The sequence below is a fragment of the Fukomys damarensis genome, unplaced genomic scaffold, assembly GCF_012274545.1.
Source record: "Fukomys damarensis isolate Sample0158 unplaced genomic scaffold, DMR_v1.0_HiC HiC_scaffold_30, whole genome shotgun sequence".
NCBI lineage: Eukaryota > Metazoa > Chordata > Mammalia > Rodentia > Bathyergidae > Fukomys > Fukomys damarensis.
In genome coordinates this window covers 37081244-37100938 of record NW_022900942.1, presented here as the reverse complement: position 1 = coordinate 37100938, position 19695 = coordinate 37081244, and the positions used below count along the sequence as shown (strand labels likewise).

General features: G+C 43.2%; 1 pseudogene; it reads left to right on the top strand.

Moving 5' to 3' along the window:
* Positions 1 to 11855: 11855 nt before the first annotated feature.
* Positions 11856 to 11975, top strand: LOC117283802 (annotated as a pseudogene).
* Positions 11976 to 19695: the final 7720 nt, after the last annotated feature.

The window sequence follows — 19695 nt, the reverse complement described above, 5'->3', positions numbered from 1 at the left end:
TAGCATCCTTAATTCCCCTTTGCTATATAAACTAACGTATTCATGGGTTCTGAAAATTGGGTCACAGATATCTGTGGTGGGACCATTATTATACCTACCACAGAAATAAAAGGTAAGGAGGATATTCCAGGTATGATATAAAAGTGTAGACTGAGGTCCTAAGATGAAATGCTGATACAGGTATGAGGGACAGTGTGAGAACTCAGTAGCAAAGATATTAGGCCTCCAGAAGGAGAGTTGTAAGAATAAGGCAGTTTGGAGCTAGATGGGCAAAGGGCTATGAATGCCAAGAGAGAAAAGGACTTTGCTGAGTAAACAAGAGGGATCAGTACATGCCTTGATGACAGTGTGGCTTAATAATTTCTTGGATTGCTCACATTACTTTTTCAGGGCCCTGTAAAGTGAGAAGGGATGTTCCTGGGCATAATATGGGCATCTGTGGAACAGATGTAGGATTAATAGGAACAAAATGACAGGACATTCCAAAGAAGAGAAAGTGGGAGGAGAGAAGCTTTGAGAGAGGGTAGAGAACAGGATGGAGTTTAACCCCTTCATAACCCGCTCCCATCTTTTAATTCCCATTGAATAGGCCTGATTCCATTTTGATAGAAAACATGCCCAGTGCATGGTTCAGAAAGCTATAGAATTGAGGGCTATTAAATACTAAAAAGACAAGGTGAGAAACAATTTGCAAAATCTCCTCTTTTTATAGACTGCAGCGATTGAGAAAAATTGAGTAAATTCCCTAGCTGCCTCGACTGCAGTCTGTTTCAAGATTCCATCAATTTTTTACGGTACAATCAATATTTATGAATCCCCAAAGAAATGTCGCAAAGAGAAACCTAGCGCAACATTTTCTCAGTGGTTTGCAGAGATGTAACAGGGGGACCTAAATAACTTTTAAAATAATCTCAATGACAATCAAAGACTCTTCCATAGCCAATACAGTTTAATGTCTGTGTTTATATTAGCGCTGGTCTGCAGAGGGCGGGGGCGGGGAAAGGAACACGCTGGCAGTTTAATCTGTCCAAAAGATGACACTTGGCTATAATAAGTACGCTGTGATATGGTACTTAAAAATTCAAAGGAAGTGCTATATTAAAAAGTCCCTGTATTTTTTTTAAATGTATTAAAATATCCTCTATTGGTTAAGCAATGGATTTTTTTCAGTCAGCTGGAAAAAAAAGATTTCTGGGGGAAAAAAAAACAAACAAACAAATCCACATTGCTTTAATGGCTACTTTAGGTTTAATATCTAAACTTATTTAAATAACTCTGAGCCCTCCTGCTGAGAAATATTGAAACTAATGGATTCCTTTGTGCGTAATCTCCGTTTAAATGTAGAGTTTAATTTCCCTTTCGGCTAAACCTGTGTGAAGCTAGTCTTGAAATGTCCCTCTAAAAGAAAAGAAAACCCTATATAGAATATTTAGGGGGATTCCTTTATATTAGTTAAAATTGATTTTGGGCATTAAAACTAAATAGCCAGCCCAAAGTGAGCCCGTAGACTCCATAAGTTCATACCTGGAGCCCGAGGTGGGTGCTGGGCACCCGTTGTGCCCACATGCACAGATGCCCACGTGTGCAGATGCTCATGTTCATGGTCCCAGCAGTGCCCTGGCAGAACAGGCACTGCTCAAGAGGTTTCCTTCCTCCAGGGACATTTGCAAATCACTCTACCCTGGCCCTGGCAGAACAGGCACTGCTCAAGAGGTTTCCTTCCTCCAGGGACATTTGCAAATCACTCTCTCTCCACCCCTCCCCATGCTGTCCTTGTCATAAAGATAATACTGGAAATTTTGCTCGCGGAGCTTTAGCTCTATGGCTTAAGGTTTTGATTTCTGTTCCATGCAAATCGCCCCAGGCAGAGTCCCACTTCCCCATGGCTAAGGGCCATTTTGTGCACATGAATATGCATCAAATCCTGTGATGTTAGAATGGAAACTAAGACCTGGAAAGTAATCAATGCTGCCCTTCCATTCAGCAGATAATGAATCCAGGCCCAGAGAAGGAGGGGTAGTCACCAGGTCAGGGTAAGGGGTGGGATGAACCCAGGCGTGCAGATTCCCAACCAACACCTCCTTTTGCTTAGGCTGTGTCCCACAACAAGGGTGTCTTGCGCATCCGCATGTTACTTCCTGTGTTTTGCCATCCTTGCTGTGAGACTATAAACTGTATGCATGGATGTGCCCAGAACTGATTGTGTGAGTTAAAGGACAATGGGGTTCTTATAACCAAACACAAATAGTACAGATGAGGACACTAGGGTTGTCCTCAAAGGATTCTTTTAACCATTGTCCCTGAGCTATAGGGATAAAATGAAAGTTATAAAGGGGCAGCACATTTGTAATTCTTTTCACAATGCATAAAATGAGCCACACCTGGATACGCCTGCCTATGGCTAAGCTTCTACACTGATTGGAAAAAGTGTTGGGGACCTACTAATGGATTAAAGCTGAACAGCATAGAGAACTTCATATAACATTCTGTGATGACAAAAGGCAGAGTTCTGGATTCTAATTCATTTGCTTCTCTTGCCTGCACTGGGGCTGGGCAAGGCCTGTATTCCCCCCACCCCTGATCATCACTTGCTCTATTTATAAAACAGGGCTGTTAACAATAACTTAGTCACTTAGTTGACCATGGGCAAGATCCCTGACCAGATGATTTGGGGGGATTCCTCAAGCTATAGGATTTGATTATATTCTGTTATGACAGTAAGCTAAAGATGACAGATTGTTTGTGGTCCAGCTCTAGCATGAGGACACACATGCCCACACACACGGCAGCTCTGATGTTAAGATCCATAGCACTGACTTGCTGGTTTAGGCAACTTAGAAAATACAAAGGTTAAACATGAAAAAGTCCTGCTAGTATAAAATTGTGTGCTTGTCATCTCAGACTCTCCAAGACCACTTATAGAACAGCCAAGGATGCCAAATGGCTTGATCCATGTGATTGGAGAGGACCATGAACTCCATGCACTAAAATTTTATCCTTACCAGCCTGTCTGTGTCAGCAATCAAAATGTGTGGTCACTCCTATGGAGGAAAACATTAGAAACCTGAGTTCAAATGCAGTAGAACTCGGGAGAGAGACTGCTATTACTAGTCATCAACACATTAGCTAGAATCAACTCATCTATCACCTAACAGGATCTTAAAGAAGGCAGAAAAATTTCAGTAAAGAAGAGACATGGACCTCAGCTACCTCCTAGGAAAGGCGGGCACAGTCTGGAATGCTAGCTGAGTCAGTGGAAGTACTCAGTGGCATAAAGGAAGAGCCTGAAAACAAGCTTCTTATTTCACGGGGCTGGTACTGGCACCAGCATTGCCCAGGGGATATGACCAGCAGCTGTGCTGTGCTCAAGGATATGAGGGCTTGTGAGAAACAGAAGAACCATCTCCTGCTTCCTTCTAGGACTATGAGCTTAGAAAGAAGCTGGAGCCATGAGACACTGCAGGATTCAACACAAACCACAGGGGCATGGAGATGCAGAACACTACAGAGGCTCAAAGGAGAAGCTAGACTAGGAGGACTGGTGGAAAAGGCTTCCTGGAGAAGAGGCTTGCTGACAAAGGTCATCAAGGACTGATCTGATAGAAGTAGACAGAGATCCAAGTGAGGGAATCCATGAAGAACACAGAACTCACACACAGCTCTGGAACATAAAGCCAGTCGCGAGGCCTCCTTTTGAGCTAAAGTCTTATGTAGATCAAAGGCAAAGGTGCATACTCTACCCATAGCATCTGGAGTCCAAACCATGAGCTGGTAGACAGGAACTGTCCCCTGCCTTCCCTAGCCTACAGGCAGCTCAGTGTTAACTCCTGGGTAGCTCAACTCCCATGAAGGCATCCTGGGACACCAAAGCCCAAGAGCCTTTGAAAGCCTTCTCATCCAGGAGCTCTGATATCTGATGAAAGCCATATTCTAATAAGAATATGCCTACCCGTGGGAGTGCAGACTGGTGCAACCACTATGGAAATCAATATGGAGATACCTCAAAGAGCTTGGACTGGAGGTTCCATTTGACCCAGCCATCCCTCTGCTGGGTATCTTTCCAAAAGAACGAAAAGAATCATATCACAGAGAACTGTGTGCACCCATGTTTATAGCAGCACAGTTTGTAATAGCTAAAACTTGGAAACAGCCTATTTGCCCATCAGTTGGAAACTGGATAAAGAAGATGTGGTTTTTCTATAAAATGGAATATTAGCCATAAAGAATGAGAAAATAGATTCATTCATAGGAAAATGGATACATATTGAAGGTATACTCCTAAGTGAAATAAATAAGGCACACATGTGTAAATATCCAATAGTTTCTCTGGTGTGAATAATCTGCAATAATACAGAAGATCCTAATAAGATTATTGACATTGAGAAATGGGAAGAAAGGAGCTAAAGGTGTGGGGAAGGTGGGATGGGTAGGGGAAGGGTAAAAAGGGAAAAGAAAAAAATGTGAGATAATGAAAAGATGGAAATAAAGTATTCGTAAGTGGGGAGGGGAGGAGGGGGTGAAGGGAGGGCAGGGACAAGGGGAAAAAATGAGAACCAAGACCTGTCATGTAGAGATACAAGATCCCAATAATGAATGTAACTGTACTGTATCCCTAAAATGTACCAATAAACTCAATTAAAGCTGAAAAAAAGGAATATGCCTACCCCCATATACAACATCTCATTGGCTATTGCCAGTCACATACAATTTCACAAGGTTTAAAGGCCTCCTGGGATTAATCCTTGAATCTCAATTAGTAATATCTAGTCTGATCCCTTCAGCTGGCAGAGAAGAGGGTGTGAGGTTGAAAAGTAACATGCCCATGAACTAGGGATATAGCTCAGTGGCACTGCACCTGCCAGGCAAGCACAAGGTCCTGAGTTTGATTCCCAGTAAAAGAAAGAAAGAAAAGGAAAGAAAGAGAAAGAAAGAAAGAGAAAGAAAGAAAGAAGGGGAAGGGGAAGTGGAAAGGGAAAGGGAAAGGGAAAAAGGAAAGCAATATATAAAGCTCAGGGTCATTCTAGTTACAGCTGGGATGGAACTTAGCTGCTTCTTTCTTTCAATGCAGTGATCTTTGGCAGGTCAGACAGACTCACTGGTATCATTTATATCATTAAATCTTTTCATATTTTTATTGATTTCACACAATGCTATGAGAAACCATCCCAAAACTTGATGGCTTGAAACAATAAGCACTCATTTAGCTTTTGAGTTTGCAGGTCAGAGATCTAGGTTGGAGTCAGTGTGTGATTTTTCTGGCCTCAACCGAGCCCTCTCATTTGGAGATTTGGGGGCTAGCAGTGGAGCTACATTGGCCTCAACTGAAATGACGTGAACCACTCAGCTCCCCTTCACATCCCCTCTCCTCTATCAAGCTGTTATGGCTTGTGTTCAGATGTCCCCCTAAAGCCTCATGCACCCATAGCTGGGGCTTTTTACAGAGGTGGCTGTATCTAGAGAGTGTGATGCTGGGATTGATTCATGGTACAACTAGGCTCAAGGGCACTAGGATTGAAGGTGTGAGTGCTACACCCCCCTGAGTAATCTGGATAAAATAAAAGGAACAGAGAGAAGCTGCAAGGTCCATCATTGCTTTTGCTGTCATCCACTGTCACAAACTGTTGCACCTCTGCCATGTGCCACCAGTCTGGGAACCAGCCAATTATGGACAAAATCTCTACGAACTGTGACCTAAATAAAGTTTTACTTCCTTTGACTTTGGGTGCCAGGTATTTTGTCTTAGCGATGAGAAAAGTAACTAAGACACAGGCCAAGAGGGGCAGGTTGCCAGGCAGATCTCAGAAAAGTAAGCAAATCCAAAGCCCATTTCAACATCTCGTTGGCTATTGCTAGTCACTTGACTGAACCCAGTGTCAAGTGGTGGGGCAGGTCATTTGTTCCTAATGAAAAGGCCATACAAAGTTATATGGGAAAGCATGTAGCTACAGAGAATAGTCAAGAATTGGGGATAATACTGCAATCTATTACACTTATGCCTTACAGTCACTAAATATATTATATATTGTTAATGACTGCTGCTGTGTCTCACTTACTCCCATAAACTAAGCACCTGCCCAGCACAGAGGAAATGTGTCAACTGTTAGATTGATTGAATTGAGTGCTTAGCACACATGGCCCAATTCCACTAAGCTGCAGGCAGAGAAAACCGAGTTTCAACGAGTTCTGGCAATTCCATGGAGTCAAACTTACTGTGGGCAACGAGTAACCAAAGGCTTTGGCCCTTAAGAGAGAAAAGGAAAGCTGGCCTACATAGATTTCAGGTAGATAAGTATATCTATGTCACTTTCCCATCCCCTGTCCCTCCCTTTAACCTTCTGCCAGTATTGCTTTATCCTTTCACACAGTGTGTTCCTGCTGCACCCTGTCCGTCAAAACTCACATTGTTGTATCCCACGCCTGCCCAGGTGGCTGTCTCAGATTTAAAATGATAAGTTTCTTTACCACAGGAATGCCAGGTCTATGTGAAATGTTGAGAAAGCAATCTGATTAAGCAGCACTTATGTACAACCTCAAAATTATTTCTTTAACCTTGCAGCTTCATGTAAATTCTCTATTTCATCTGAGATCACACACATGCACACATGCACATGCACGCACACACACACACATGCACACACACGACATATACTTCTTTTCTCCTGCATCAGTCATTTTAGTCCCTTGTAGGTTGACTTTCTTTATTTCTGTATAGCTGTTAAAAGAGGCTATCACTTCTCAGCCTCCATATGACCCTCTAGCTTTCCTCAGAAAAAGGAGCCGGAAATTACGTAGGACAGGATAAAGGGAAGGGCTCTAGTCACTACACATATGATTACCATCAAAGAAGGGGGCTCACCAATCAGTTCCTTCCCACAAAATAGGTCATTTGAACTCCTATAGGACATTTTGTTGGTTAAGTCACCTTGGCCACCCTGGCCATAGAAAACATGATCTACGTCCAGGGCACAGACTAAAGCAAGCACAACTGACTGACCCAGGCACCAGGGAGTCCCTAAAATAACCTGGCTCATATTCAGCCATGCGGAGGTACATCACACTGAATGCTGCAAAGTGACCCATTTAAAGCCTCTGCTTGGGAAGACTGACTATTGGCTGAACAAAGAGAAGATGGGTCATTGGATTTGTGGTTGTCCTGATACCAAACTACTTTCTAAAATCTCTCTGTATGGTCTCTATGCTGTTTATCACCTTAGAATAGCTGAATCTTGGGAGATCTTTATGGCCGTGAAAACATATCATGATCCACTCGACAGACCAGTGTGTTTCTTCTCTAGCAGCTCTTCGGAATCTGAATAGTAGGGGGAGGGCCACTTCCAGCTTATGGGAACATTCACCCATAGATGATTTCATAAATATTTGTTTTGACTGTTTTTAAGACTAATTCATTTTATTGATGTCGCAGTCTGGCTTACCATTAATTCTTAAATACTTGCAGTCCAATAACAGTATCATTGGGTGAAACTTAGTTCTATGTTTATAAAAAAGGTGAACTCTGTTTTACAGAACTGCCATACCAAACTTCTCTTTACTGTCTGCCACTGTGATCCATCGGCCACAGAGCATAGTCATGCCCATAGCACGTAATTCAGAGGAATCTTGAATGAGGATGAGTGACTCATTATCCTTGTCGATCTGGCCCATAGTTAGATTCCCTGCTGCTGGTATTACTTTCCAATATATGGGGCCTGTGTTCATGCTGTTCAAATGTTTCTTAATTAAGAATCTTTTTTCTGTCTTATGCATACATTAATCAAGGTAATTATTGTAGCATTATTATTATTACATTGTACTTATAGAGCACTTACCTCCAAGGTACTCAAACTAGTTTATAGATTTTTTAATCTAATGAACTTGAGTAGCCTCTAGGCAAGATGGAGAGCAGAGCAGGGATTATTAGAGTCACTTTGTAGGTGGAAAAAAATGGGTCAGGCCGGAAGCCAGGGTGGCTGCAGGTTGCTACAAAACGACTCACTCAGACCCATGTGCTCCCTGTCTGTGGAGGGTTAATGGGCAGGAAGGGGGCTGCCTCTGGGTGTGGTGGAGAGCATTGTGCATCTACAGAAGCTCCACTCAAATAGCATCTTTGGAGCCCAGAGAGCCCTCCAGCAAAGACTGGACTCAGAAAACAGACTGGCAATACCAATTGCTCTTCCTCTTTTTCCTTATTTTCTACCATGGATCCCACCAACTCCCCAGTCCAGCTGCTTCTTTGTGGAGCTGGAAGCAAAAAGGGCAGGAAAACTTCCTCAGTCCTTGGCATCACCCCCACCAACTCGCATCACTATGATTGCATCCATCTCCCTTGAGCTTCGTGGAATTATGATTCCATGAGGGGTCACAGGAGGTTGCAAGGTAAGGGTTTGGTGTTAAAACTTCCTGAATTTAGGACCCGAGTTAAAGCACCCAAAATTTAGGGCTAAAGAATATAAGTGAGACAAACAAAAGCTGAAAAGATGCAAGGAAACTGTTGTGACACAATTGGAAACTGTGAGGCCTCTGCCTCTAGGACCGTGTCATGCATTTCAGTAAGCTGATCCAAGCCAAAGCTATCCACATGTTCTCTCTGCACATTCTCTCCCCTCTTCCCTTCCTAGCCTAGCCAGCTCTTCCTTTAGATCACAGCTCAGACACCATTCATTCATTTCATAATTATTTTTTACCACAGTGCCTGTCCCTTAAGGACCAAGCACTATTCTGGGCACTGGGATAGGACACTGACAAAACAGGAAAAAAATCCTTGCCCTCACAGAGTGGAAGAGAGCAGACAAGAAAGAAACCGATTTTAGCCAGGGAATTAGAAGCTGTAAGTGCTGCAAATAAATATTAGAGCAAAGAGATATAACTGTAATAGGGTGGCTAGTGGGGGCCTTTAAGGAGACAGAGAGTGATCCACACAGATTGTTGATGGTATTCCATATGAAGGAACTGGGCAGGGGCTGGCATGATGACCAGAGAACAGTTGACTCCTTTAATGACAAACATTAAGCAGAGGTGGATAGCAAAACCAGAAATAAGTGTTGGCAAGGACCTGAAGGTCTGGAATCTTTGCACATTGTTGGTGGGAATATAAATTGTACAGCTGCCACGAAAGCAGTTTAGTGGTTCCTCAAAAAGTTAAACATAAAATTACCAAGTGGCCCAGTAATTCCACTTGTCGGTGTATTCCCAAAACAAACTCTACTGTTCCAAGGCTCACAGCACCATTATCCACAATAGACCCTGGCATACAGACTGGAGGAGAACTCCGAGGAGTGAGGATGGAGAACTCCAAGAACTAAATTCTGGGGGACCCAGAGTCCAGTGGCCACAGAGAGGAGGAGACTAAGACGAAGCACAGTACTGCCCGAGGAAAAACAGGAGCAGATGGAAGAATAGCCCCTTCCAGCTTGTCCTAGAGGCCAAGTGAAGAAAGGTTTGGATGTGTTTTGTCCCCCAAGTTTCATGTGCTGACAGCTTGGTGCCCGGGTGGCAATATTTGGAGGTGGTAAAATCCTGTAGAGACAGAGCTTAGTGAGAGATCACTGAAGCCTTGCCCTGGGAAGAGATTAAGGTGATTCTTTGGGATCTCATGGTACTTCTAACGAGGGTTCCTATAAAAACCTGAGCCTGGCTCCACTCAGCCTCTCTCTTGTTTTCTGCCTGCTTCCCTCACTTCCACTACCGCTATCCACCAGGATGTGATGTAGCCAAGAAGGCCCAGAGCTGAGCCCACGAAGGTACCACATCCCTAAACCTTCAGACTCATGAGCTAAGTAAGCCTGCTTTCCTTCCAAAGTTAGCTCCCTCTAGTATTTCACCAACAATGCCTACCTAATACAGTGTTTTTAGGAAAAAGAGTGATCAACTGTTCAAATAAATAGGAGTTTAAATAAGTGAGGACTGAGAACTGCCAGATATAGAAAACTGGTCACTTGACAAGAAATCAGTGGAAAGAAGGGGCAAGAGACTTTATGGGGCACATTCAAATGAGAATGGAAGGAGATAACTAGGAGATGGTAAGTATAGAGAAACCGTTTGAAGAGTTCTGCTAAAAAAAAAAAAAAGGAAGGAAGAAATGGTATACCAAGAGTGACTGACTGTATACATGAATGTTTAAAAAAAGAAATTCGTTACAGTAAAAGACATTGCCCTTATTCCCCCTCAAAATACGCCCCCTCCTTGCTTCAAACACACTTATCTCAGCATTCTTGCAACCTTCTGAAGCACTTCCAGCTCTTCTTTTGTAAACATCTTTATGAAGTATGACCAAGAGCCATCCAATGGAAAGCCATGTTCATAAAGACTTTATGGTATCTCTTCACCCACCTTATTCACCACATCTCTGTGTCTTCTGACTCTCCCCCAAAGTCAAAATGACCAAGAAAAATAAACATTTTGAATTGATTCAGCACATGGAGGCAGCCACGACAGTGTAACTAATGATGCTTACAAAGAGGTGGGTTAATGATATCGTGTCTTTTACTGTAATGAAATTTTTAAAAATTCTAAACAGTCACCATATTTTTCTCTTACCATCTTGTTGATGAGGGGAAACTGGAAGAAGATGGAGGCTAAGAAGCCAAGAAGCCCACTCCATCCCTCTTGGCTGGGTAGGTGCCCCTCCTCTGGATTTATAGTTCCAACCTACATGTGTCAACCACCCCAAGCAGGCTGTGAGTTCTGAGGGCAGGAAGTGCACTCATTCATCTCTGAGTCTCTGGGGTCTAGCACTGTGTCTAATATACAGTCAGTCTCAGAAACTGGGCTGAATTGAACAAAGTACAGACTTAAGCATGGCCAGATTGATTTACAAAGGAATAAACACTGGTAAAGAAAAAAAATGATATTTAGTAAGTCATCCCTATGAGATATGACTCCAGTCCTGATCCTGGGATCAGCATTAGATCTTAGAAGGGAGACTTTTTTCCTTTAATTAAAAAATAGCTAGAGCTCTCAGGTCCATTTCCTTCATCTAATACTTGTTTCCTTGCCATGGTCAAGCATTGATTAGTATAACTTGTAAAGCCAGTGCCATTAGTAGGCACATGCCATGTATCAGCAGTTCTGAGGTCTATGTGATATCATCAAAGGCTAGATTCACTGACCAAATTTAAGTCAGTATTTTGAATTTGAATTCCAATGACTAACAGAGAGTCTCTGGCACTGCTTATCTCTTGGCTTCTGTCACTTGTATAGAAGTTTTTATATAACAGACATCTAGATAAAGATTAATTTGCATTTGTTTTTCAAAAAAGGTATAGTATTGGGTTGGGGATGTAGCTCAGTGGTATGCACTTGCTCGCCATGTGCAAAGGCCTGGGTTCTATCTCCAGCACCACATACACACTCAAAAAAAGTACTATATCCTCCTTAGAAGTGACAGTTAATACTTAACTCTGAACCAAACATGTACGTGTGGTATGTGTTATGGCTTGTGTTTAGATGTCACCCCACCCACCCAAAAAGCCTCCTACTTTTTCAGAGGTGGCTGAATTTAAAGTGTGTGACTGATTCATGGTGGGGCTAGGCCTGAGGGCACTAGGATTAAGGGCATGAGTACTACCCACCCTAAGTAGTCTGAATAAGGTAAAAAGGTGGGGGACAGAAAGACACTGTTAAGGTCTCTTGTTGCTTTTTCTGTCTTCCACTGCCATGAACCGTTGCCCCTCTGTCACCCTGCCTTGGAGCCAGCGGATTATGGACTGAAACCTCTAAAAATTGTGAGCTAAATAAACCCTTTCCCCTTTAACTTTGGGTGTTGGGTATTTTGTCTCAGCAACGATAGAAAAGTAAGTAGCACAATGTATTAACTCATTTAATCTTCTCAATGAATTTATGAAGTATATCTTATTTCTATCACTTCTCGGCCTTTTAGCTAAGATCAAATGTAGTATCTGTTCTTATCAGTAGATCTTATTTCTGGCCCTGTTCTCCAAAGGAGAAAATTAAAGAATGTGGACATTAGATTAAGTTATCCATGACTGTGTAGGTTCCAGCATCCATGTTCTGAGCCACAGTATAATTCTATGTCTTCTTCCTCCAAGAGTCTAGAATCCCAGGAAAGACAGCAAAACCTACTTCTGCTCCTATCTGAAAAGCTGGTGCTTCCCATGTAAGGGCCCACTTAGCTACAGAAAAAGAACCAGCTTTTGATTCCACCTTTAAAATTAGAAAGCTGTTCTTTTGAAGATTAAATATTCATCCCATGTGTGCCCTTAGATAAGTCATTAACCTGACTCATTAAGCCTTCGCTCCTTGGTGCAGCTGGAGGTCTCATTCTGACTGGTAGAGGGCAATCGCGCTGGACTCACATATGGACCCATGGAAGTACTCTGAACAACAGGCTTGCCAAGAGGCCCCAGATCATTTCTGGTGAAATAAGTTCATTGCAATCTCTTCTAATTTAGAGATTTCATAACTCTGTGAGAAGTCCAGCATCTATGGAGGACTCAAAGTGCATAAAGAATCTTTTAGTAAACTCAAACTACATGTGATAGTCTAGATACTTCAAAAGAATGCCCATGGTTTATAATTATACAAATTCCAAGCTATCCTGGTCAATTATGCTACCTGGTGTTAACAGGATTAGATTATCACATAGAAAGTAGTTCTGCCTTCTTCATCTCATTAAAAGGGGCACCCCTATTAGTGTTTCCATACTCGTGGGCTGTCACTTTCTTAATTCCACCAAAACTATGGCAAAAGTTTTCATTTGGGTACCACTGTTGTCCTGGAATGCTCTCACCTGTCTTCCCAGGAGGCTCTGACTCTCCCACTATCTCCTTCTGCTCTAATCCTTAAATCACAGCTCAATTCCTTCACTCATCCACAGCTCCACTGGAGATAGGGCCATTCCTCGCTCTCCATCCCTCTGAAAGGACGTGGGCCCATGTAAGAACAATACTTCCTTGGTTTCAATCATCAAGATTGAAAGCTTAGAGCAGATGAAGCTCTCTGCCTTCTTTCTAGAGTAGAATGAATGTAACTTGGGTTTTTTATTTAGCAACACCTGAAAATAGAATCAGAGAATCTAGAATGCTCAGAATGGGAGTCAGAGTATGTTTGTGCTGCTCTAACAAAATACAGTGGACCCTTGACTTACAAAGTTGATCAGTTCCCGAGGGCTGGTTGTAACTCAAGTTGGTTGTAAGTCAATACATGTATATATATATATATATGTTTACCTGGATACACACTATAGATAACAAGAGGCAATGAATCTTCCATTAACCTAATTAAGCCAAGTTGTTTGTAAGTCAGGCTGGTTATAATTTGCACATCCACTATACTTGAGACTGGATAATTTGTAAAAAGCAGAAATCTACTTTCTCTTGGTTCTAGAGATTGGGAGTCCAAGATCACAGTGCCGGTAGGGTTGGTGCCTGTTTCATCAATGGCATCTTCCTGCAGTGGCATCCTCACATGGAGGAAGGCAAAAGAGGTGCAAATGCTGTGCCTTTGCATGGCAGAAGTGTAGCAACCAACACTCTCCCTGTTAGATCCTTTTAGGAGACACTAGTCCATTCGTGGCCTAATCATCTCCTAAAGGCCCCACCACATAATATGACTACCATGGGGTTAAATTTCAGCATGAGCTTAGAGGGGACACAATTAAACTATGGCAATGAATTTTCCATGGGAGCGCTCAGTATCTGCAAACCCACAAAGCTAAAAGGCCTTAGATTTCACCCAACACAGTGTCTCATTTCCTCATTGCTAACACCCACCTAATACTCAAATGTGTTTTGAATGAAAGAATGAACAGTGACTTAGTGTCGAGCGTGATACACTAGCTCTCTCAGAAACCAAGGAAGTTGCTAGGGCTGCGTGTCCCTCTCCTCATGACCTCAGGCTACAGGCGTCATCAAGGTCATGTCTGCTTTTTGTCAGTCTTGCCTCTTTCCTCCCTGTTGTGTCCCACTCCTGTCGATGGTTACCTGTAGCATTAACTCTTCTTTCAGCTTCACTGACTCTAATCCACCGGTTATGCAGACACCAGCTAACTCCTCTTCCTTCAGGGGTACAAAAAATAAAGGGAGCCAGACACTGAGATAAGACCTAAGGCCTGATCCATTGCCAGAAGGCTTGAATTTCTGGCATCTGCAGGTGAAACCTTTTTGGCTCAATTTGTCACTTACTCATTCATTAATTCCATTTGATTCTAAACATGTGGGACCCTTGCATAGCTAGATTTTTAAAAAGTGAAATGTCGAGGTAGCCGATGAGCCCATATGAACCAGTTCCATCTGCCCAACTGGATGTGATATGGGTGGATTGTCTGAGACCCTCTCAGTGCAGGCCTCTGGTCATATTGTCAGCTTTAAAGTTCAAGTGCCCTGGGAGTGGGGAGATTACTGCTTTTTAGCTCTAAGATTTTATGATTTTATTAAAAATTTTATTCCCTGAAGTTCTTTAATGCTAATTGCTTGCAAGGAGTAAATTGAACCTGCTTTGGAATTTTATACCTCTGATGTGTCAAGGCAGGGCTGAGGCTCCATTGGCATTTCTGAGTGTTGACATTTCTAGTCAAGAAACATCATATTGCTAAGGCCAGCAGTAAAAGGATGGGAATGTCTTGGTTTAGGGATTTCCTTCCTAGGATTTTTCACCCTAAGTACCCAATTGTAAGTGGAAACGGACTTAGATGAGTGAGAATCCAACTTACTGAGGAAGCCAATCTCACTCGTCCCTTTTCAGCCAGTTGTCCTCTGCTGCTGTGCCTGCCCACTCACTGAGACTGTGACAGAGTCACACCCTGCTGTCTAAATATATAAATGTGCAAAGACAGTTAACTGGGACCTATTTGCGCCTTGAGAATTAAAAAAAGTAATTAACTGGTATTTTTAACGCATTTTCTCTTTACAGGATGATCTAGTTAAATGGCTCAGTTATAAGATCAGGGAATTTGGTACCTTTTGAAATAGCCCATCTTAAGTGGTTCCAAAGTTATCTTAATGGGCTGATATCTTGTGCTTTGCCTCCTGGAAAAGCTAACAGAGAGGACAGAATTGATCTGAAGAGCAGGTGGAAAACACCCAAGGACACAGGGCATACAGGGTCACCATCAACACCTACCACAGACAAGCAGAAACTTAACAGTTCACCCTCTGGGCTGAAGAATGCATTTAAAATATTATTTCAGATTTAGAAATTTTTTCTTCCTATCACAAAAACAAATCTAATATCCAATTTGCAATATTTTAAGAATGGAAATATGTCTAGTTTCTTTAGCCATCAAGTTCCAAACTGTACATTTGGATCTATTGGTTAGTTCACACTGTTTGCGTAGGAGTCAGAGGAGTCCTGATATGTGCTACCCATTAGCATCTACTGTGCATGACATGTGCAGTTACCTGGCCCTAGCGAAAAAATACAAAGTGTGAGTGGTAGCCATCCTCCAAGATCGTCTCCAGTGATCCTATCTCCTGGCACTCACATGTAGTGGGTCCCTTCCTGTGTTATTACCAGGGGCACATGATGTGACTGACAGAATGTGGCAGAAGGGATGGTGTGGCACTTTTGAGATTATTAAAAAAACACTACAGCCAAACACTACAGCCTCTCTCTCTCTCTCCTTCATCTTCCTCTCACCTTCTCTTTCCCAAGCCCTGTGCTCTGGAGGGACTCAGATGACGTTAGAGGTCCATGGGCTGAGAAAGTGAAGCCTCCTGCAAGAGCGAGTTTAGCAGTGGAACAGCCCAACCTTCTCATGACTGCAGCCGTGGCCAGAACCTGCTGCAGACCTAAGCTAAGCTGCTCCTAGATTCTGCACCCTCAGAAACTGTATGCTATAATAAATGCTGAATATTGTAAGTTACTAAGTGCTGGAATGATGTCTGACACACAATCTGTAAGTAATTTAGAACATGAAAGTATTAATTGGAACACAAATGCATAACCTATTATTAAGTATAATTAGGTGGTGACTCTGTGTCCTTTGTGCCCTCTCACAATCCAGGAGGTGATGACACCCTCTGACCTCTACTCAGGAACATTCTGCTCAGGACATGGGCCTCCAACCAGCTTTTCAAAGCTAACCTCTTTGCTTTTTATTAGCTTTATTTAAGAGTCCATCCCATTAAGATCTGGGGGTCCTGCCAATGTAGCAACTTTAGGCCTGATGCCTCAGGACATTAGCTCTCTAGACAAGCGAGGCCCTGGAGCCCAGAACATCTCTTATTTGTTAGCACATAGTGGCTGCTGGGCCTCCAACTTCAAGGGCACATCCCTGAGGAACTATAATTTGTTGGGGCAACAAGGGAGACAGAAATTCTGTGTTAAAGAAGCCGTAACCCCACCCACTGCCATCTCCTGCTCCTACCTCAGGTTAAATGAAGCACCCCTGTGGATGGGAAAAGGTGACAAATACTTTTCTGGAATAGATAGTAGAAGGCAAGTGACCTTAGTCAGAAAAGCAGGCTTTAGCCTAATAAATGAGACTATCAGCCAAAGTTCCTGGGTGAAACAGAAATAATTCCATTTATATTAAATAGAAATAAGACAAGAAAATGGTGCTTGCAAAATTGGTCAAAGGCTGCCAGAGTGTGCCCTAGGATAGATCTCTAAGAATGATAACCTAAGCAAACACAGTGCTCAACTGACCAGCTGTGGGAGACAGAAGTCACTGTGGACCATTTCGTGTCAGTGTGTATCCTTCTAGCTGCAAGTCAGAGCTGAGGAGGTCATTGCTGCTTTTGCCATAGCTGCACCTCCATAACCTCTCAGCTAGTGTTTGTACCTGCCTCTGCCCAGCAGCATAAGGCGTCTGCTTACTCTAGGTTTCCTGTAGCATTAGCCAAATTTTCTGGAAAACTGCTCTGTCCTTGCAAATCTGACACAAGTGGGCAGAATTTCATTCTCAATCAGTACCCTGGCTGTTAGGAAGTCTTAGTAATATAGATTGTAGCTTTCTAGACTCTGAAATTCAGAAAAACATGTTACAAAGGGATTGGAATCCATGCCAGATAGGACTCACCATTTCTAAGGCAGAGGGTGAGTGCTTCACCACTCCTGAGCATCTCTTCAAGGTGGAACATTACAGGAACCCAGGCATGCACAAAGGAGTATCCATATGGCAGAGGGGAAGGCTGGCTTCTGCCCATGAAGGGGGCTGGGAGGCAGGCAGGGGCCCTGTTAGAGAATTCCAAGCAAAGATGAATGAAATCTAGTCTAATCTACATGGTTTCATTTCTATTTTCTGCCTCCTCTTTTGTTACTGCCATACCTTCAACAAAGTCACATCTAAATAGTTCACCTAGGTAGAAGTAAGAGGGGATTTGTATAATCAAATTAAGGGCAAAAAATGGAAAGGGGAGCAGGGCATAGAAGCAGTGAAACTTCTCAGAGGGAAGTGAACCACGAACCATGTAGAATCTCTGTGTCCATTCAGCTGCTATAACACACACACACACACACACACACACACACACACACACGGCCATAAACTGAGTGGTTTATAATTAACAGTAAGTTCTCACAGCTCTGGTGGCTAGAAAATTCAAGATGAAGATGCTAACAAGCTTGGTGTCTGGTTCCCTGGTTCACAGATTGCCAAACTTTCACATGGCAGAGGAGTGAACACACTCTCTGGTTCTGTTTCATAAGGGCACGAGTACCATTCATGAGGACTCCACTGTCTTGACTTCATTCCTTCCCCAGGTCCCCACCTCCTAACACCATCACCTTGAGGGTTAGGATTTCAATGTGTGACACATGGAGGGACACAAACACTGTCACTACTGTGCAGAATAAGTGGCAACCTCGTTCTTCTCTCAGTGACCCTTCCTCTATCTCTCACTCTAAGCTGACAATAGTTGGTGTGGTCCCTGACACCAGGAGGCCACAGATTAGAATCCTTCACTCTCCCTGAATCATATGTCTGAATTTCAGATGTATGAAATTCAGTGAGTCTCCTAACATCCCTGGGCCCCTGCTGGCTCGTCCCTAGTAGTCATGAGCTGGGCCAAAGAGTTGTCTGAATTCCTTCTAGCTCTAAGACCCATGCACAAAGGCAGGCTCATGTCTAGTAGAAGAATGACTAGTGAGGTGGGAAAGTGAGGCTGCAACCTCTGCTATCTCTCTCAATGCCTCTGGCTGAGCAAAGGTAGTCATCATAGGCTAGGTCACCATCAAGGTCACTGGCCAGGACCAGAGAATCATCTGAGGCCAGAATGGCCTCAGGAGGTAGTGGAGAAAGCTTGCTCTGAAATTGGTCTTAGGTATCCATCCTGGGTCCATTCATTGGCCTCTTCCCCTTCCAGAGGAATGCTTTCTACCAACCAAGCTCTTTTAGGGGTATGCCACCCTTCCAACGGGACCATCATCAGCATCACGGTCTGAAGATAAGGCTTTCACCAACAGCTATTGGAAGTGAGCTCTCTACCATAAGAGCACCTTGGAAGTCATCAGGGATTATGAAAACGGAAGGGATTATCACTGAAATAGAATTTCAACAGAGTTGGTACAATGCTCTGTTTCACTATGATGAAATGTGTCATTAAATATAGAAATAGATCAAACACCTTCCCACTGAGATCCTCTGCTACTGAATATCTAGGTGAGAAGCTGAGTATCTGAGAGAACTCACAAAACGTGAAGAAAGAGGCAGGAAAAAAATCCCTCACTAGGGAGATATACTTAACTAGACTTATAAATAGCCCGATCACAGCTCATTTGATTAATTTGGGGAAAAGGAGTAAAAATGTTTTGCCAATTCATCAGATTTCATGCTTTCAAAGCAGTTGCTAATGTAAATATTAGCCTCCAAAATGAACAAATTGTCTCTGGTAATTAAATGCCCTAATTTACAGGTTCCATTAGCAGAGAACAGAGATAATTTTCCCCTTAAATTAACTTTTCTCCCCTTTTCCCTTCCTCTGTCTTAACTTGATGTTATACATCAGTAGATGTGTCTTCAGAGGGGCTGAGAGGGAGTTTCTCTCTCTTTCTCTGAGTTCTGGGAACTTAGTCCCTGGAGACAGAGCTCAGAAGAGCAGAGCCAATGCCTGCCCCAGAGAGCCTCACACCCTATCCCACCACATGGACACAGCAGGGTGAACTCAACACTGACAAATGTCAATTGTGGGGCCAAGGACCTTGGTGAGGTTGGAGTCAGGAGCCCTCCAGTGTCTATGTGAAACCTGTCTTCCATCGTCTCTCCCTAAATCAGGAAATATCCCAGGGATCCCTGCTCTGGGGCAGGTGACCAGTGACCTTGCCCCAACAGCCACATGATCATGTTGGGTTTTTGCATGCCTCTCCCTTTCAGAGTCACTTTGATCCCACAGAGCCTGCCCCCAAGGAGTCTTAGATTGTGCCCTGTTGTCCCAAGCCCTCAGTGACCACCCTCCAAGAAGGGTTAGCTGGTAGCTGCTGAGGGCAAGTCCTGGCATGTCCACATTCTCATGAGCAGCTGCAGATTCCAAAGCCAACACCAGAAAAACAAATCAGGCTTAAGTCGGTGTCTAGCCCCTGTAAGATACCGGGGGAGGTATTTGAACAGAAAGGCCTAGCTTTATCCCTCAGTTCACACCCAATTTCCTCTTACCCTATTTATTTAAATTGGCAACCTTGTGCCTCTCATTGTCCCTTCATAGAGTTGGGACTAGGGTGAATCATTGGCATTTGCATGGCCCCTTAAATCTGAATCCTAGGTATCTCACTGACCTCACCCTAGTCCTGGCCCTGCTCTTTACT